This window comes from Haemaphysalis longicornis, unplaced genomic scaffold (assembly GCF_048455015.1).
Source record: "Haemaphysalis longicornis isolate Haplotype H1 unplaced genomic scaffold, Haemaphysalis longicornis Haplotype H1 scaffold_7, whole genome shotgun sequence".
In the NCBI taxonomy this organism is placed as follows: Eukaryota; Metazoa; Arthropoda; class Arachnida; order Ixodida; family Ixodidae; genus Haemaphysalis; species Haemaphysalis longicornis.
Window position 1 is genome coordinate 37,814,687 of NW_027526422.1, and position 21,452 is coordinate 37,836,138.

The window sequence follows — 21,452 nt, forward strand, 5'->3', positions numbered from 1 at the left end:
TCCACGCATGGTTACGTTGATGCCATCTCTCGAGTGACAGCCGGGAAAAATTCCCCACTGCCGCGTTCACTATGGGCGTTTGCGTGTGTTCGTGTGTGTACGTCTCGATCCCGCGGTCTTTGCACGGTCGCTGTCGTCGCCGCTCGGATGGGAGTGTTCGCCGCCGAGGTGGCCGGCGGCAGAAGTTAACAGAGAAAATTCCCGATGGCGTTTTGCGCTTTGGCGGCTCGCCATGGAAGTGTTGACGGGGCGTACGACCCCTTGTCTTCCATCACGCAGTGACGTCTCCGCGCGGAGAGAGAGTTGCGAAGCCGTGGTTGGCTCTTTTTCGAAGAAAAAGAACGGCCTCCTGCGAAGTTTCTTGCGATGCATAAACCGCTGAAGCTCCACAACTTCACCACGCGATATGCACAACGTTCGGGGAGCGCAACGACTCCGTTGCTTGTTTGAAGCTTTGAATTCGTCGTTTTCAAACAGTGTATTCTTGGAAAGAATGGACGGCTGCTTCACCACCTGTCAAACATGGTGATCAAAGCATACGATGAACGGTGAATACAGGGGATCAGGCAACACGTCTGTAAGTTGTGACACGGGGGGACGCCGCGCCCGCATATGGGGTTGGACGCTGCCAGATATAACTCACCTGTAAATTAAACAAGGAACGCAGCGGGAGTAGGAAAGGATGGGTAGAAAAGGATAGCTTTACAATTTGGTGAGTACAATTGTGTTCAGGCTTCCGAACAATTTAGGTCGGGTTCAGACTGTTGCTGCAACTGTCGTAATAAATTTAAACAATGGCGGTCATTTCACGTCTCAGCCAACCGAACTGCGCGACATGCTTTTTTTTTTTTTTTTTTCGTCCATAGGTCACGATATGGCTTTTGCGTCGGTAATCTGAACATAGCCTTATGGTGTATTCAGGGTTTTTCGTAGTCCGTTTTTAGCGCGGAATATTACTCGTTGTCCGTGCAGTTCTTGGCACCGTGTTCCAGTTATCATGGAAACTAATTTCAATGGGACTACCATCGCCGGTATATACATCCTTCAATGTGCAGTCGTTCCCTGTGCATAAGGTGCGGAATCACCACTTTCTATTCAGTCACGGTAGCGTTCATTGGTTTCCCTCCAGCAGACGCTGCCTATCTTTACCCCGTCAGGTACAGGCACACTGCGTTGTACTGTACTGCTCCACTGATTCCCGGCACACCTTTCTTCGAAGCCGCGGCGGGTGGCAACCTGCGCGATTCGCGTGGGCGCTCGTTTTCCACTGGTCTCCTCCCGCCAGAAGCAACGAGTGATGTCGCTATGTCTCGTCGGCGTTCGCGTAAAAGTTGATTCCCTCCAAGATGAAAGCAAGGAGGGGGAGCGGAGAGGAGGGATAACGACGGTAAGGACCTGCCTGTTCGCGCGCGCACCGAGAAAGTAAGGACAAGCAGCCCTGAAGAAGGAGTGGAGATACCTGGCAGCGAGCGACAAAGCAGCGGCGCAATTCATTCACCTTCCGCCCATTTCGATGCGTGGCGCTTGCGTCAACGCCCTCTGGCGAGCGCGCTGGGGACCGAGCCCACCGCCGAGCGCCCGGTCGGTCGCCGGGGGCTCGGTCTTCTTGACAGGCCGCTCTGCTGGTGCGCTATGGAGCCGCGCGATCGGCCGCCGCCACGGGCGCACTGCCCCTGATGGGCACGGGGTAAATAACGACGCGGGCCCAGGCGTTGTCGCGAGCTGGGCGAAGCCGTCGTAGCGCAGTTGCGTGCAGTGCAGCCTAACCTAGAGGCAGGTTCAATACGGTTAGTCAATGCTCCCCAGAACTGCGTCTATCTTTCACCTCGTGCTCTGTTTCTCCACATCATACGGGCTTTTTTGTGGCACAACTAAAGGATGAGTCTTCGAGAGTCACTAATCGGGTCGGGATGCGTTAAATAGCAGGGCCGATGCGACACCAAGTCTTGTGGTTGGTACAGTGTCCCGCGTTTCTCTCGAACGCCGAGGGGCTTCGCGAGCGCTGCACGCAAGAGATTGGGCGGAGGCGGAGCGTGCGCGTCCCTCGGTCCGTGCGGCCAATGTGTTCCTGCCTGGCGAAGGTATATAATTGAATCGTTTAATGGGAACCATGATTAATGCCAGCGACCGCCAGGACAGGGCGCGCGCAGCACCGTCAAGGTGTGGCAAACGGTGGTGGCGGCCACCGCGCGCCACCACGTCCGCTCCCTCCCTCCTCCGAGAACAAAGGAGGCCTCCCGAAGGAGACGGCGGCCGCATTAGTATTCGCCGACCGCTCCTCGTCGGCGTCGGTCCTGTTCCACGGCACGGTCGCCCCCGAGGGAGCGGCACCGACGGCGCGTGCAACTACTACGCCGCGAAGGCCTCGAGTTTCGGAGCCGTATGGACAACAACGAGCGGCGATTGCCGGACCGCCAAAGAGCCGTGCCCGCTCTCGTGTACATACGCTTGCCGCGCACGCAAGGACGGTCATCGCGGCGAGGACGGCGATGCGGCGAACCGGCCCCACGACGATGCGGAACAATCGAAACCGGCGAGACACAAGCGCGTACCGCGGAGGACGAAAATAAATAGTGCGTGAGATATGGTAATGCGGTGCTTACGCCTAAACGTGCGTTCCAGCTTCGCTAGGGAGGGCCCGCCCGAGCGGATGGAGCGGCCGGCAACAGCGTTAACATATATAAAAATAGTGATGGAGAGAAAGACTGAGACAACTATAGAAACTGGAAACCATGCAAAATCGTAGTTACCATTTCGTTTTATTGGCGGAAATTGCGCTTTGAGGGATGTTGATGCGTTCTGGCCCAATTATTAAAACTTCAGGCTTCACGTGTCCGAAAAACAACAGAAAATTTAGGTACGCCGTCAATTCTAAGTATTGTAGCTAATTAAGGCGAGCAAACAGCCTCTCTGTGTTCTTACATGAATTTCCTGTTGTGCCGGAGAATCAAATCGCCCTGTGATACTTTTTCAAGGAGGCGGAGTGCAATATTCGTTGCGCCAGCTTTGCGGAAAATGATTTCATACCGGCTAAAAAAGGATGGGAGCGCTTTATAAACAGTATCCCACTGTTGGCTCTGGCATTTCGCACGCCTATCGATTTTCACGGGTTCATCTGCAAGACAAAAAAAAAAGAAATCTCGGGCCATCTTCACTGACGTGAAACCCGGGTAGGGGCCAAACATGCAGTGTATAAGTGTATTCTTGGCGCCTTGGCGTTTTTGCCAATGGAGATGAAACCGTTGGGAGTGGCGGAGGGGGGGGGGGAGGGGGGGGGGGGTAGAGGTATACAACTTTGCCGTAAAAGCCTCTTGTCTTTGAAGCATCAAGCTCTCTAGCGCGAGGCGTAAACGGGTGTTCCGGTGTTTTAGTACTGTGACTACATGAGGCGACGATTACGACGACGACAGGAGACGCCAACAACCCCAGCCCCCAAGAGGCTTCGCCCCTAAACTGTGGGAGTCGAGCCTATCCGCATTATTGTACTTTTGAGACAGGGCCATAGGCTGGCCGTACGAGAAGTTGACATATTATCGCTTCGGCTATTGAGAGGAAAGTGTACGGTTGTCGTGCCACTCGATGCAGCGCCTATGTGAACATGCACGCCAGGTCGCCCACGATGGCGTAATTCGCCCCATTCGCCCCATTCACGAGTAAACGACGAGGATAATGCTCTTAACTGCGCTTCATATACCAGCACATGTCTCCAAAAAAGCTCTGGTTGATTTTTCTCTCTCTCTTTTTTTTTTTTTTGAATCAGAGCCGTTTATTCCTGGGGGTGATTACATTTCAACGGGAGCGAGGTAGCCGGCAAGCTTTCCGTCGTTGCCGCTTCCGAGCAGTGCACGCGCGTTTACGGAGAAGACACATCGCGCTGTTTCGTTCAGTTCCAGTCAGCGGGATTGTGCAACTGTGGGATTGTGGCCGTGTACTACGTTTTACTCGTTAGGCAGTTGTCCATTGCACTTAGCATGCGCTGACAGGCTCCGCGATTATTTCCTTCTATTCGTGTATCTGTGCTTGTGAGTGTTCGTGTTCTCACAAGATACAGTTGCCGGTAACTGGGCAGTAAGTGGGGCGCCACTGTCCTCCTTGACCCCTTATCGGATGCCTTATCAGGATCCTCTTTTTAAGAGGCAGGGAGATGTGTTATAAATGCACCTATTACTTTCATAAAATAATTCAAGATCAATAATTCCTTCGACAAAGAAGTCACTGGAATTTTGGTACCGTGTCTAGACGGCATTGTCAACACTATTTTACGTCTGTGCTTGCAATGCCAATAACCTCAATGCGAAGCCCTACTCGAAACATACAGTCCTCAGCAAACTGCGGGTATAGCATACCGAAACCACGCGCGCCCCTGCGATGTTCTAAAGGAGAATTCATTGCCCATGAACTGTTCCATGAAGTCTGGTTGGGTCTGGGACTCTATGACGGGACACAATCTTCTCCACTTTGCCTCTCCTGTGGAGAGCCTGGGCTACAACAAATCTACCCTAGAACCCCTACCTCCATCTTTCCATAGCGCTTTGGGAGGGAGCCATGGCCAGCTCCGTCCTCCAAGGTCAGCTGCGCTTGATCATATATATATATATATATATATATATATATATATATATATATATCCTCCGGAGGCTGCACGCTTAAACGCTTAAAATAACCGCACTTTCTCTGCCTTTCCCAGATTTATTTTTACCGTTATCCCGCCTGTTTGCTTGACTTGGATTCAATTAAATCTGGCTACATTTCTGAATATGGCCGTTGCTCCGGCTTTTCTAACGCCCGTCCAGCCTCCTATCTCTCTCTCCGGCCGCCATCCATCACCAGATGTACTGTTCCCTACATCACCACCTCCTCCTCCTCCGGACGCAGAGCCGGGCCTCTTCCTGCTTTGTGGGGCGGAATTCCTCTTGCACGTTACTCCGTTCTTCGGAACATCTGAATTCACTCCACAACGCCGCGAATGTTATCCCCTGAGAACTACTTCACGTTTTATGAGGGGGGTGGGGGAAGCTTTCTCTTCTTATTCTTGTCTTCCTTCTTCTCTTGTTTTTCTTCTTTCCCCTCCTGTCTTGCGTATTTTTATACTTGTAGGTTAGAACGAAGGGTTATGAGTGACCCAAACAAAACGTTCTGAAGTAGGAAGTCAAGGTCTGGGGGAGCACAAGAGGCCAACGAGAACGGACTTTAGGGATAAGGGCTTCAAGACGGAGTGTGTCGGTGATTGAACAGTGGACGCCCGGCCGCAGCCGGGTCCGCATATAAAGAAGGGTATTAGGGGTTCGTGCGGAAGGTCATGGAATAATTTTTGCGCTAGCTGTCGGAGACCTTAGGCTTCCATCATTTTCACACTTTTTTATATTTTCATACATTTCTAGACAAAACGGGACGCGCCGAAGTACCGTGCTTTAAGTGCGAAAGCATTCGTTGGTGTCGTGACGTATAGTCAAAAGCGCAATGACAGCGAACACGAGATCACGTGCCCTTCAGTACATATAGAGCGTTCTACATAGAACGAGAGACTGGCGCACTTTCAGAGTTTGTACGTTTGGTAGATGCACTTCCTGGTAGTGCTTGATCGCGTGATTGCCTGGCAGGATATTTGGAAATTATCACAGGGAAAGTACGTGCACATAAGCCACTTTTCATCTGCTAGTCAAGCAACAAAAGGTAACGCACATTTCAAATGCTGAGACAGGGTTATAATTTTCAACCGGTATTGGTAGACACCCCAATGGTGACGCTGACGTTAATGATAAGGTCAGAGCTGATGACCACAACATTTGCTCTTTTCTCAACAAAAGGACGGACGGACACCCTCACAAAAACGGCCCCATAGCTGCTAGTGCGTAGAAAATGAATTCATGCGGGATGAACACGCTACATCCTCGGCAATATTCAGGCGTGCGCGTTGTTCAAAACGAAATCGTGTTTTCTCCCGTTAGTTCTTTTTTTCCACACTCGTAGGAAAACCCGCGCATCGGCGGGAGTATAGTTACGGCCGTTTAACGAGATGTGGATGAATGTTCCCGACAGAAGGCGGGGAAAAAAAAAAGTAAGAGCAGCGCCGTCCTGTAAGACACCTACCCGCGAGGAAGGGACCGGCAGGGCGAAATGGCGGAGGACACTCCTTCGAAGCCATTCACAGCTATTACGGAGGTTATTCGGGGAGCGCCTTCCGCTCCTAAGCGAGGAAGCAGAGGGGAAAGTCTCGCGCAGGCCTGGCCGTGCATGGCTTGCTGTCCCGCTAATGGCCACTCTGATTGCTCAGAAGCTTCGCCACGTAACACTATCGACGACCTCCTCCAAGTGTGTACATGATTGCTCGCTCACCCGTTTTCTTGCTCCTTCATTCATTCATTCATTCAAGCCGGGTACGTCGTGGCGGTATATGGTTCTGGAAGTCCTCCACCAGCAACCGCGTCGGGGGCTGGGCTTCGCGAATGACTTTATTAAAGCAATTTTCTTTTACGATAGCCCTTGTAATCGCTCAAATGCTTTATCAAATTTGTTTCGCCAGCACATACTTGTGTTTTTAAGCTTATTAACTATCTTGTTCGGCGTAAGTATCCCCGTGTGAATTGAATGCAAAGCGCAGGAATACATAAAGGCATACCTTTCAAACATGTAGCGCAGAAGACGAGACACATACAAGTAGACACAAGTGTCTCGTCAAGTAGACGCAGGTGTTTCGTCTTCTGCGATACATGTTTGAAAGGTATGTACCAACAAGCCCAAATTTCTACGCTACTAAGGGCGTATACCGCTCTGATAAAAGAGGGGATGCCAGCCCCGACGCCAGGACTTGCTATAGGTGTACTCCGTCCGGGTGAGAGTTTTTAGGGTAGTAGAATACTTCTTATACCGTGAAGGTAATTTACTGTAACACCTTGGCAGGTAGAACACCACAGTATAATATTTCTAATGCTATGACAAGTACGGAGAATCTGGAAAAGGTAATTTACAAGTCCCGCACGGAATCCGTATTATAGTACAGAAACGCATCGTTCGATTCTTGTTCAGACAAACGTAAATAACGAATTAATGGACTTATTCACAGCTGCGCCAAAAATATCACATATGGTCTATATAGCATCAAATTGGATAAGCAAGCGTGAATCATACCAGTGGAACAGGTACGCAATTAGGCAATATATGCGAGACATTGTTATGAACATAGTCTTAAGGTGAAAAAGAAAACTCGATTTCATTTTAAATTAGGTAAAAAATTGAGAGCGGCATTAAAGACTTCTTAATACCTACGACTCCACTTAATACTTTAATATCGGTGCATACAACGGGTTTTGTACAGGGCGAGGTATACATCGTCATGACGAACACCCCCTTTAACGATCGTATTATCATAACACAATTGAAACAGTTTTGCTTTTGAGTTTGTTTTCGGTCCGTATCGGGCTAATTTTGTAACAGCGTGTGGGAAAGAGCTAGTTAGTATTTCACGATAATACTTCGAAGCGACAAAATATTTGGATGAAGGACGTAAATCCCGGAGACATACGCAATTAGTGTTTGTTCCTTCGCATGATAGCAGCTGTCTTGTGCTTGCTTTGTCTGCTGACGAACATGCGAAGATTGTTACCACGTATACGTGGTCATACATTAATGGTATACAGTAGCCGACCAATTTTTCGTGGGTCTAGGTCTTTTCGGTACAGGGCGGTTCGGTACAGGGCGTTTCGGTACGGTCTTTTCGGTACACGGACGTTTCGGGACACGGGCGTTACGGGACACGGGCGTTTCGGGACACGGGTGTTTCGGTACAGGACACTTCGGTACAGGGCGGTTCGGTACAGGGCGTTTCGGTGCGAAAACGAATTCGAGCGAGCGTTTGAGGCGGCCAAATTCGCGTGCGTTGTTAACATGTGAGTTGCAAGTACGCAAATCGAACCTGTTTATTACAACTGTTGTTGCTTGTATTTCTGCGTTACTTTAGTCCAGTAGAAATTTATGCGGCCTTGCCAAAAAAATGCCTATTTGCGTAACCGTAGCCAGAAAATGTATAGCTTGTTCATTACTTCGTTTCTTTAGCGACAATATCATCATGCATTTTCTACCCGCCGCGGTGGCACAGTGGCTAAGGCGTTGCGCTGCTGAGCACGAGGTCGCGGGTACGATTACCGGCCACGGCGGCCGCTTTTCTGATGGAGGCGAAAAGCTAAAACGCCCGTGTGTACGAGATTTCGGCGCACGTTAAAGATCCCCAGGTTGTCAAAATTAATCCGGAGCCCTCCACTACGGCGCGCCTCATCGCCTGCGTTTTGCGTCGGCGCGTTAAACACTACAATAAAAAAAGAAATACTAAATATTCGTCCTCTCGCGGGGCTGAATTTTTTATTTGCGCCCTCGCGTTTCCCATGCCGTGGTCACCCACGTGATCTCTTGGGCTTCGGCGCATTCTGCTAAAAAAAAAAAAAAAAAACATGCCTTGGTACCCCGAATGGTTAGCGGCACGAATGTCAGCGGGAGCCCGATCTTAGGGCGAGCGTTTTAGGCAAGCTCCGCCGCAAGCCATGCACGCTCCTCCCCCACTCCATGCGTCCAGAGAAATTCTGATAAGACAGGTGACTGACCCCACGGGGAACCTCCGTTGGGGTACCGCAGCCCCTTCGGTCCAAAATTTTGGGCCAGAATAAAAAATGTACGGGTTTAAAGAGTTTTCGCTGCATGAACATATCAGTTAGTTGTTTATTTTGTTTTTGTTTTGATTTGATTTTGCACAGGATCTCTAGGATCTATTTTTTAAGACGGCTTCTGAGCTCATATTGTGATTATTTAACGCCTACTTACGAATCCGCATGCTTTTCAAGCGATTTCTCCTGTAAATATTTGTTGAGGATAGTTCCTCGATCCTGTTTCATTTGTTTACTTTTCGCATAAATGTTTTTTGAATCGATTATTCAATTACTTAGACATTCTTTTAAATTTTGTTCTGAGTAGCGAAGTTCTTTGTCACGAAAGTACCGTACTTCAGAGGTACCAATGAGCCACGATCCAACGTGGCTCCTATTCGGGGACGCTGCTTTGACGTGCATGTTTGCTGCGGGAAATATTTCTTACGCACTAAGCGCTCTTCAGCGCTGTTAAACTAAGTAAACACCTATCTTATAAATAAGAATAAAATGGTTTAACAGTGCAGTTAGAAACATTATCCGTCGGAATAGTAGCGCTAATGTGTTACACTGGGTTTTTCACTTACATCCTCCCACGCGATTTGAGTTGCAGCGGCTCATTTTAACCTACAGCATGCCTGTTGCAGTCGGCACTTGTTTTTTTTATATATATGCCATGTATAATGTCGTGCCGACACCTGCTTCTGCGAACATCATTTTAACGCTGTGCGGCTCAAAAAAGTACTGATTATGGGGAGCAGCAGGTGACATTGGTCTCAGGTCACGACCATATTAGCAAAACGCCAAGAATTTCAGATGAGCAGTCCTTGCGAAGAAGAATAACTGTATGTATGCTGCATAAAACATTACAGAGTGCTTTCAACGTCATTACAAAGCATTTCTAAATTTGATTCACAAACACAATAAACCCGCCGCAGTCCCTGCTAACTACGAATAAGTCGGGACGGAAGCGTGCGGCAAGGTACAATAGGTGCCTTCCGTAATGCATTGCTAATAACACCTCAAGTACTTGCGTTATCAGAAGAAAGCAACGCACACAAATGCAGAAACACAAGAAATTGCAACTACTTCGTCATTACGTTATAAAGGGACAGGTTCCTTCCCCGTGCGGTGGGACTCATTCCCGCAACCGTTGTCGAAGGGTTTCCGCAAAGTGCAAAAAGAAAATATTTACCTCACTGATTTTCGAAAAAATAAACAGGTGATAATAAGTCGTCAAAAAAACGAGTGAAAAACACGATGATACTATCACTGATTTGTTATATAACATTCTGGTGATAATAGGTCGCTACGAAACAAAATAATGAACACTTATAGGTTGTCTGAATGCTACAAATATCGCAGCTAATATTTAACAAATCAACAGAGGTTTTTTTGGGAAGGCCGCGTGACCATCTGCTGGCCTAAAATAACGCAGAATTTCGAACAAGAACATCTGTAATAAATAGGTACAAATTCCGTGCCTGTAACCACCCCGTAAACAACGCTCGCAGCCTAAAGCGCTCGCCGAAACGAAACGACCTGTACCGAACCGCCCTGTACCGAAATGTCCTGTACCGAAAGGTCCGTGTCCCGAAACGCCCGTGTCCCGAAACGCCCGTGTACCGAAACGCCCGTGCACCGAAAAGACCGTACCGAAACGCCCTGTACCGAAACGTCCTGTACCGAAAAGACCGGAGCCGATTTTTCGTACCTGGAGGGGAACGAAAAATAGTCCGAATAAAAGAGCAGTCCGAAAATTCCGCGAATCATTACTCCCATGGGACAACTGGCGGTTCCTCGGGAAAATCCGAGATGTCCAGCAAGTCCGAACTTTCGGAGTCCGAAAAAACAGTCGGCTACTGTATACAGTCGAGTCCACATATAACGATACCGTTTATAACAATATATCGGATATAACGACGAACAGCTGTGGCACCGTCAACTTTTGTATTCTTTCTATGGTAAAATAAACCGCTTATTACAATCCTCCAGTGCCACGATATCGGATATAACGATTGAATACGGTTATATTGTGCAGCAAAAGTGCAACAGTGACTACTTTAATGACGCGGTTGTGCAGCCTACTCAGGTAGTGTCTTCGTAGGAAGCCAATGCGTGACACAGTCCCCCGGGGGCTTTGTTTCCGCCAAGGACATTTAGCTCAGCTAGCTGAAGCCCCTATTGGCGGTGAGATGTTTGAGTGGCGCCCCCTGGCTGTGACGTCAGCTTAGGGGATCGCGCCGCTGTCGTCTGCTACACTCCCCTTGTGAGGGGCAGCAGTGTCTGTGCTAGAAATCGCCCGCTTTGTTGCTGTAGTGCATTAAAAAGCGTATTTCTAATGATTCAGTTATTTTGCCAGCTTCTGACGCATCTGAATAATTTGAAGCTGTATCCCCCACAAGTTTGCAACACACGAGGAGATAGAGAACAACTTTCTTCAGAGCATCGGTCAAAAGATCGTGTGTAACTCGTCCTTTCTAGCTTATTCGCGAGGATCAGCGATCAGAGCTTCTCGATAAGTATTCAAAATGCGTAGGCTTCCCTGCAGTATTTTTTAGATGCTCTTATGAACAGTCTAATACTACGTACCAAGCAGCGGCCCCTACACGCGCATCGTACAACAGGAAATAAAGCGGTTTTCTTCTATTTCTTTCGTTGATGTTGTCTTGTATCAGATTAATGCTTCTTGCGTTTTTTTTCTACCCAACGCATTAATTTTTCTGCGCCGTCACAAACGTCTTATTAGGGGTTTTGGGATGTTTGGGAGGCTCACAAAGATCGTGTGGACATTTCCTTCGTGTTGTATGGCATACATTGCTTCTTCACAAATTGGCTTTCATTACGGCTGCGTGCAAGAAGGTGCATCCGCACCGTGCTTTGTTTATGCACATGCAAATAGAATGAGAAGGTTTGTGCTACGTCACCGCGATCGCGCCCTAAACAACGTTGTCCACAGTAGTCGAAGGCGGCTTTGTGCTCCGAATTTCTATCGTAATCATATCGTTATCATAACGAACTGACTCTCAAACTGAACAATGATGACATAATTACGGTGTTGAAGGCATGATATACTCGCTAACTAACGCAATAAATAGTATACCTGCATATATTACAAAAATCGAAACCGAAGAATAATTCCAAGTAGCTCTTTATTGCATTCCAACCCTTCCAGGCGCAAAGAACAAATCCTATTCTACGCAGGATGGCGTTCTATGAATTGAAGAAAATTACTTTTACTCTCTGGTCCTGGACTGAGGACCTGGCCCACTAACCAGCTCGATTTAATTGTAAATAATTTTTTCTCCTCCTCCTGCTCCTCCTCCTCCTCTTGAGTGCAGTTTTCCTATAACGCATATCCGAATATCCGGAAGATATGGCTGTGGAAAATGTACCAAAATATCCCTCCAGGTCTGAACAAACATAGTGTTACTGTATATTTAACGTAGACGTGGCTCGTTTAGCTCAACAAACCTCCATACTGGTTAGATGCCTGGTATGAAATCAGCACACGCCTATATACAAAGTGGGTTATTTGGAACTCAACCTACAGTTTTTGCAGCCCATAGTGCATGTCGGCAAACTTTCATGCCTTGACAACGTAAAGTGATGTGACACAACACGTACGAGCATTCAGCGAGGTTTCAAAAACTGTTTTACCATACATATGATTACTGGGAATCGTAATGCCTTCTGCCAAAGCCAACAGTCCTGAAGCCCTAGAATTTGTTTTGGTCTTCCATTTTCACTGTTGTCGGTTATTAGCAGCTGACTGTTCCCTTTGTTCGAAAGATTGCTTAATTGAGAAGCTGACGCCTAGCTCCGACTCTTCGCGCTCTGCAGAGAACCGGCTTCGCAAGGAATGGGGCGACGCCGGCAATGTTTCTTCCGTAGCGGTATTCAAAACTATACTTTAACTGACACCATGAGCTAGTGTATGCGATTTTAAGCCTATTATTATGATGAAAAGTTACCCACATGCCAATTCTGGCGCGGAAAAGCATCAGACGTTGACCGAGCGCAAAGAAAGAGCAGGAGAGCGAGCCTGAGTGAAGCAGACGACAAATGCGAGAATCCCTAAGCCGACGTCACGGAGGCGCGCTTCGCAGCGCCGCCCGTGTTCGCGCTCACCGCCAATAGATGCTCTTGAAGAAGATCTGCGCTATCTTCACACGCGGCAAACAAAAATGACCGCCTGTGGCTTCTTTTCCGCAAATTAGTAGTAGGACGACGTTGCTGGCATGCGAATGAAATGTTTTGAGCTTTGTTCGGTCTTTTTATTTCTCAACCCGCTTATAACAATTATCGGTTATAACGATGGTATTTCCTTGGCACTTGGATATTGTTATAAGTGGACTATACTGTATGTGTATCGTAACCAAGCAGAGTAAGGTTCCGCACCTACCAGCAGCATCACGCGGGAGATTTAAAAAAAAAATGTGCGTGTGTTGTTGGTTTTCAACCATTCCTTTATTTTTCCGTCAATTTGTATCTCCACATGCGGAATCCGCTGCTTCTACCAAAACTAAATACAAGATCACGCAGCGCGCTGTGGATGGGGCGATTCAATGCACGTTGACATCGTTCATCGATATGTGGCTGTAGTGAGCAGTCTCGCTTACCTCCCTGAACCTTCCCGCACAACGCACGCACGCGCACCGCCAGGGGCCCCCCTCTCATTCACGTGGCGCTTTCAGGATGCGCCAGACAGCGGGGCGCTCGAGAGAGGCGAGGCGTGCGCAGAAGGTGTGCGCGGCGCATCTCCTCTGCGCTTCTCATTAGGCTGGCCCTTTTATTTCTCTGCCTGCATCTCGCCCAGAGAGAGACTGCCTGGGAGTGGCCCTGAGAAATGAAGCCGCTCGCAGCGGACGCGCGCACACCCAGCCCGCTGCCCTGACGGCGCCCATTAAAAACGAGCTCGGCGTGCCTTACCGAGAGCGCTCGCACACAAGCGCGCCGCCCCCCTCCGCTGACGGAGCGAAACCGGTGTGCGTGCCTTCGTATCGTCGTCGCACGCTTGTCGGGTGTTACGCTCCCCTCAGCACTCGATGAGCAGCCTGGCATGCGGCCTTCCGCCGAAAGTAGTCGGCCCATTCGTTTCGCCCGCACCTTGTTGTGTACGCCGCGCACTTGAAGGGAAGCAGGGGTGCGGTGCAGCTTACTGACGTCACTGTGCGGCTTGCGGCAATCACGACTTATTCCGCCCGGGTGTAATCGTGTGTCTATTGAACGACGACGACGACAAACGTATGCGAGCGTTACGTGCCTCCTCGTGTTATGCAGTCGCGGCGGATATAATTACGTGCCTCGCTTTTAAAGGAGGACTTTCCTCGCTGTCTCGCACCGAAGAAAGCGTCGTTTTCACTTTTTCTTCTTCTTCTTGTTCGTGCTGCCGTGTATAAAGGGCTGTCTTGCTCAGGCAAGCTGCGACGTTACGTTGGATGATATATAGTACAGCCTCGTTACAACGAAATCGCTATATTGGAACTGTCGCTTTATTCGAAGTTTTCCATGGTCCAAACTTCGGCCCAGGCAAACAACAAAATATTGTAGAAGCGAAGCCCCTTAGGGGCTGGGGCTGTCGGCGTCTCCTGTCGTCGTCCGTCGTTGTCGTAATCGTCCTCTCATGCAGTCACGGTACTAAAACACCGGAAAAGTCGTTTACGCCTCGCGAAAGAACATAACGCTAAAAGAACACCGGGACACTCGCTTACGACTCGCGCTGGAACGTTTCGTAACGAGTACTAAAAAAACACCGGGACACTCGTTTACGCCTCGCGCCGGAGAGCTTCGTGCTTCAAAGAGACTTTTACAGCAAAGCTGTATACCTCTACCCCCGAACGGTTTCATCTCCGTTGGCAAAAACGCCAAGGCGCCAAGAATATACACTGCGTGCTTCGCCCCTCCCCAGGTTTCACGTTAGTGGAGATGGCTTGGGATTTTTCCATTTCAACAAAGTACTGCTTATAACGAAGTCAGTTTCTTGCACCGGGGACTTCGTAACACCGAGTGTTTACTGTACTTGTATATACAGGGGACTTTCCATCTGTACAGCGACTTAAGAATTCCCGTGGGTTTAATAATCTCACCGGATGGTAGCTATTCGTCGGACGCAGTGGGCAGTACGCGAAAAAGTGATTGCGTAAGCAGAGATCCCGTGCCACGGAAACTGTTCGCGGCAGTAAAACAGTAAATAAATCTTACGCTGTGTACGTTACGTAACAACCCAGTTGGACTTAAGCCAGGTTCATACAGTTGGTGTAACTATCTTAATATCTTTCAAGAACGACGTCATTTCACGTTTCAGCCAACCGAACTGCGTGAAACGCCGCTTTTTACGTCCATAGCTCGCGATATGGCCGTTGTGTCAGTAGTCTGAGTAAGCACTACGCGTAATTTTGCAGGCAGTGCACACCTAAGCTGCGGTGTGCAAACTCATGACAAGTTCATGCTGACAAAAGCAAGCCGTAAAAATGCACATGTTATTTCCATGTCACACACGTCAACGAGGCGTGACGACCTTGGAGTCCCCCGCGCATGCGCCTAAATGGTTTAGAGATGTTCTGCGACCACCTCAACAAAGAGGTAGAGGGAGCAAACCGAGCTTAGAATGGAAGAGGAAGGAAGGAAGCTGCCTACCAAATCGCTTTAATCGCGTGGTTAACAAAACGTCACGTCTGCCACCCCCCCCCCCCCCGTCTTTTTTTTTTTTTTTTGAACTAGCATTGGGATAGCATGACTTCCACCCTTATAGCAGTGCTAATTTAGAGGAGGGGTATAAGTAGGGTGGATTTGAAGCCTAATGCTGCGGAAGTGACTAATAACCACGCAGTGAACTTCGCTATGCCAGCGTCCGTGACCAAGCTTAGTGACACTCCGAGGTCTCGGGGGGTGACACCTCGGCCGGACCACCGCCTCTTCGAGTGAGTGTGACAATCAGCATCGAATGAACTACCCTGCCATGTAAGTTATTCAGACGCGAAATGGACAGTATGCACTCTTTTTAGATGGCTATAAGTATGTCTTGCTAACATGTATGACAACGTTAATAATTAAATTGATAATTGCAAGACAAGAACTCATAGAGGACGAAAACGTTCACCACAACAAGCCAGCCAGCAACTTCGGTCAAAGTTATCCTTTCTTCACTTTTCTTCTGCCGTCTTTATGTCGCCTTTCATATACGTGGAACCCTGTGTGCTTTGATTATGAGTGCGGTGCTTAAAGAGTGGATCTTTCTGCGCGGGGAAATGTGTCAGGGGAGTATGAGTACGGGGCTTTCGAAAACGGGGCAAAAAGAGCGCGGCTTTTGAAATCGTGGGCGTTCGTGCACCAAGCCTCTACTGCACAGACGCAATTGCAGACTAAAGCTTGATCGCTCATTGTCGATCCGGACTTCCAGCGCCGGGGAAGTTGTCATCCATTAGATATACGTTGTTCTCGGCACAAAATGAAGGCTGAATAATGCTTCATTATTCTTTGGCAATGAGTTAAAACAGCAGTAATATCACGTTTGCTTCGCGATGACGTCCGTCGGTGTAAAAAAGTCTGCCATGTCCGGTTTTATGTATACCAGTGATCCTTAGAAGGATGTCTGAAAGAAATGCTTGCATACATTAGAAAACGCTCCTAGCCTTGCCTTCAACGTTGAAATGTTACAGTTTATGGTTAAGCTATCTGCGTCTACTCACTGTACACTTTTCTTCGACATTTGGTTGGTATAAATGTTTGGTTTACTCGATAACGGTGAACATTTTGTAGCGTGAACTACACTGACCGAGGTTGATCAGTTTCGCGTGGCTCCCGGAGAGCCGTGCTGCGCATGCGCGAGGAGCAGTGACACCACACGGCGCACAGAACGTTGCCCGCTGCCCGGCGTCTTTCACACACCCCATGCGTCTAGCGTCTTCGCCAACCTCCGTTCCGCACGTGGCGGCCCGGTCCACTTGACGATCATGCGAGGAGTGGCCGGGTGTGGAACTGATGGCTCGTGCGTCGCAGCAACTCCGGCGTGCGCCTGTGGAACCAGCTTAGCTCTGGGGCGATTGGTGGCGCTAAAACGGAGCCGCTTGATAAATATACATGTGTCACATAATGAGTAGGCCGTGTGTGCGTCATTGAAGCAGCAGTAAGCGTGATAATCAAGCTAATCCTATAACCAGGAGAGCAAAGAATAACCAGCTCAACCTTAGCTCACGCTACGTATATCCTGGCATAGCCGAGCTAAGCCACTGCTAATTTTTTGGTGTGTGAATAGACTGAAGAACAACGGGCCACGACAATGACCAAAGCTATTAAGGTTTGTACTGTGAACCTCCTTGAGCTTAGGTAGCACTACGGAAAGTGATTTCGAGGCACATGGAAATGGAAACTTGCGATCGATATGACAAAAATAAAAAAAGACACAAACAGAACTCCAGTTTGATGCATTTCATGGCAACCTTGTTCCCGTATATGAATTTTGTCTCATGCACACCGGTTATACCACGGATTTGTAGAATCATGCCTCGCAATAAAAGCTCCGATTGAATGTATCAATTGGACACCTGTTGACCTGTCATAGCCCCCCTTCGCCCCTCCCGGACCTTCTATTTGCACATGTTGTACGTTTTTAGTCCGATTATCTGAAGGCATTCAAAATCGTTGTGCGAAGATAGAATGCGGAGAAAAGATAACAAAATTTTGAAGGCTCCCCAGGTGTTATTTTTCTAGCCATCCCTAAATCCCCTCGTGACAGCGAATGCTCGTTATGGGAGAGTATTCCCTAAAGCTGGCACCGCCGTCGGGCACGCTATGAGGGAGAGCCTGCTTGCTGTACAAAACTGATGCTCGGGAGCAAAAAGGGACATCAACGCTCGGCTGTCCTGCGCCTACGCGTGGGGTGCGTGTGGACAGCCGAGCGAAAACACCGCCTGGTACTCATCAATGACCCGTCGTGCCAGCACTGCCGGGCGGCTTCCAGACCCTGCCGCATCTGGTCCTGGAGTGCCCCCAGTTTGTGGCAGGGAGGACCGAACTGTTGGCCGCCTTCGGGGGAGGGGCTCGGCCCCTCGAAGAATTTCTGTGGCCACCAGGCAGTGCCAGAGAGCGGGACGGAGTCCATGAGGTCCTGGGGTCGTACCTGGATGCCTCAGGACTCCTCCCGGCTCTCCGCTTTATCCCCACATAAACTAAACGGTGTGTGTGTGGGTGCTTCGTTTTTTTTTTCTTGTGTTTTTTTTTGTCTTCGTGTTTTAAAAAAGTGTTTACCTTGTATATATGGTACATATATGTCCTGTTAGACCTGTATATTTGTATATGTGTAGCCTCTTCTTCTCTCTATCCTCCCTTCCCTGTACAACTGTTTTCCCCATTCCCCACACCCCCCACACCAGCAGGCGTTCCGGTGTCCACACTTAGGTGAGACAAACTACGCCTGCTGGTGGTCTTTCCTTTCCTTGTTTACAATAAATTCATTCATTCATTCATTCATTCAAACAGGCATATCGCGTTGCTACAACTGAGGAATAATTTATCTCCGCGAGCGTGAACGATTGAGTGGTTTCTGGAATTCATGTACAAGAAATTAGAAACACTTTTTTTTTTTTACCAGCTGTCGGACCTCTTTATTGAGTCGAAGGAACCGCGCATAATTGTTTTGTGCGCCCGAAACAGCAAAACCCTTTGCCTCTAGGCATTGTCTCCTGACTGGGCCATCCTATGGAATAAATTTAAGCTGAAGTTTGTATGCATTGAATTGAACTCCGTGCCAAAGCAATTAGCGCGGTCTGCTTGATAGTTAGTGCGTCACCGCACCAGCAACCGTTGTTTCTTCCCATACTTTCAAACACTCCACTAAAAGGAGCCTCTTTGCCTCAATACAATTTTCTCCGCTTGGTCGCTTCTGCTTAGAACCCAGAAACCTTAAGCAGATAGTCGGTGACTGCAACCAATCAACAGAAAACCCTGCTCCCCTTTCCCCTTGTTTCCACCTTTCCTCCGGGCTTGGGGAGAGAGCCTTATTAGCCAGCTCCGGCCTCCGCGCCTGGTCGAAAGGGCTGCCGACGTGGGAAGATTTCGGCATCTTAGAATGAGGACGCGTCTCTGAAGCCTTTTCTAGGTTTAAATAAAGCGTCCATTCCCCCTCTTCTTTGTTACATATGCGTCTTGATTTCAAAGTACTAAACTGCTTCGGTGCCGTCAGCAAACAATACATATCTCGTGCAAGGCGCTGCGTTCAAGACGCAGCTTCATAACAGTGCTGATGGAGTAACAAGGGGTCGCAGAAGTGCTCAATGCCTGGAGGAAAGGGAGCGACTGATCGCCCCCACCGCCCGTGCACCGCCACTGGCTGGGTGTGCCATATTTGACGTTAATAATAACCAACATTGTTGAGCTACTGTTTGGGTCTGTAATTAAAACCAAATTTCCAACGAAGCCAAAAGGCCCTCGAGCGAACTTCGCCGTGCGTGCAAAGTCCTCCCGCCGCATATCTCTGTTTGCGGACGTGTCTTCTTGCATAAAGAAGCAGGATGTGCTTTCATTCTCAGTAGGACCTCTCGTATTCTGCGACGTATACCGTCCCGCTGCGAGCAGGTATAGGTGTCCTGCCTCGACGTCGCTCCCTGCATCGTCACACTGTGTGTCCTCCAGGGATCGCGTGACAGGCGGCTATCAAGACGCGCGAGCCGGCGTCGCATGCGGTGGCAACAGAGAACGTATACTTCACGCCGCGGAGTCGCATTGCGTGCCGGTTGGCACAAGCACGCGGTCGCACTCAAGTGTCGCACTTCACGGTCGCGTGGATTCGTATTAAGCCATGTGCACGCACGGACCTCGGCCGGCAAAATGGGCATCGAGGTTATTACTCTCGGCGAGTCACCTTGACAATCTGCTATCACTGTTGTTTTTGTTTGTTTGTTTTGCGCAAGGATAAAGAGTCATTGAGGCCATTTTGAAGAATCCAGCTCTTCATAACTGTCATCTCAATTTATTGTGTCTGACAGCAAAGCAACGGAGATGAAGAAGAGGTCATGTCTTGGGGTGACCTGGGACGGCTGCAGAAGAATAAAGGAAGAAGAGGACCATATGTCGCCATGTATCTTTGTATCATTAGGGCGTACTCTGACGTGAAACGTGGTTAATATTTTCTTATTGTGGTTTTAAGCTAATTTCTTCAACAATTAACGATCTTAACGCTGTATCGTTGTAGGGGCGATCCTAGAAGTGGCTTTGTTGCTACCCATAAATATTTGAACTCACGTCACGATGAGCGCGCTGTCTTAAAATGATGCTAAGCCGGGGAACAACGCGTAAAGGAAATAATTTTAATTTAAAAATGAAGGTTGCCAGCCCTGAATTCGTCTGGAGCACTGCGCTGTGTTCGGTGCGTTTCAGAAGCCTGTGTTTTTTTTCCCGCGCTTAAATTCAAAATCCGGAGTTTGAGTCTCGAAGGTATTCCACAAGGTCTACGACCTAGGCCAGTGTTGTGCAGCCAAGAGCTGGCCGTCAATTCCCGCAGCAATTGCCGTAAGGAGCAATGAAAGAAGCGGTAAAGAGGGCGACTCAGACAAACACAAGCCGCCGCTGCTTTCCCTGAAGAGAAAGTGGCTACTGAACTGCGAGTGCACAGTTCGCTCGGTGTCTGTTCGACGTCCCCGCTGTTTTCTCCAGCGTTGTATACGACGACAGGCACCTTGTTCGTATTTGTAGCACAGCGTAGCTCTCTGTATACGGTGCGGCGGCGTGTCGTAAAAGTGACACCCCGTCTTTAGTTTCTACTTCCGCCGGCGGGGGACAGTTTCCAGCCCACCTCCTCTCCTATTTCTTCCTCTTCTTCTTCTTCTTCTTCTTCTCCTCCTCCCCTTGGCGTTGATTTACTCCTTCGCGCATCCCAAACACAGAAGCGGAACCTCTTCGGCGAAAGGCTCAGTCCGTGCGCGCTTGCACGGATGGACGCCAGTTCTTACAGAGCGAGCGGTCGTTTACCCAAAGCCGCCGCCGCCGCCGCCAGCAGATGTTCCCAGAAACGCGCTCTGTCGCCGTATATTTCCACAAGGGCAGTCAGTGAACGCCGCTGCCCAAACGCCGTTGTGTAAACTGTGTTGTCCCCCATCGGGGCTCGGCGGCAGTGCGCAGTCTTCTCCCGAATGGACCCGTACAGAGAAGACGCGCGTATTTTTGCGCCTCTGCCGTGTGACAGCGCGGCGGCGGCGGCTTGCGGGCCAAGGCCGACCTTCGAGCCGCGTTCGACAGCTTTGCCGCGAGACTCGCGACCCAGTGATCGTAAACTTTGTCGCCGCCGCCCGTAACAAGAGTCGCGCGCGCGCACAGCGGCGGCGGCGGCGGCGTCGTCGAAAGACGCCTCGCAGATGGAAGAGAAGCGGTCCGAAGAGAGGCATAAATCGAGCCGCGGCCCCCTTGCCTCCTCCGCGACGTTCGGACCCGGATGACTTCCGAGAAGAGCTGCTCGGCGGCGCGAAGTGCGCGACCTTTTCACAAATCTTGCGTGGTGGCCTTCACCAAGCTTGTTGCGAGTGCATGCGACTCTTTCTTTGCAGGCGGCCTCGGAACCCTGCTTCTGGTGTCACACTACCTCCCGTGTTCGCCGAAAGATTAACAGAGATAAAAGAAAGCAGTAAAGTCTCGTTATCGCAGCGGGACGGCGAACTTTTTCGACGTAACATCATCGTCTTTTACGCACACATACGCCGAGATCCCGAGCAGCAAAAAGCTTAGGAAAGAAAGGGAATACTTAAAAAAAATGCGTTTTCATTACATATATCGTATTTTGTGTGAAGTATTTTTTTTTCTTATAAGCTGGGTGGCGTTTCAGAGAAA

The 21,452-nt window shown here is 49.3% G+C and overlaps 1 protein-coding gene across 3 annotated transcripts in view; it reads left to right on the forward strand.

Moving 5' to 3' along the window:
- The window catches only part of LOC144145254 (zinc finger protein basonuclin-2-like), a 327,806-nt gene that overhangs the window by 181,775 nt on the left and 124,579 nt on the right, over window positions 1-21,452 (forward strand). The gene's annotated exons all lie outside the window — the stretch shown is intronic.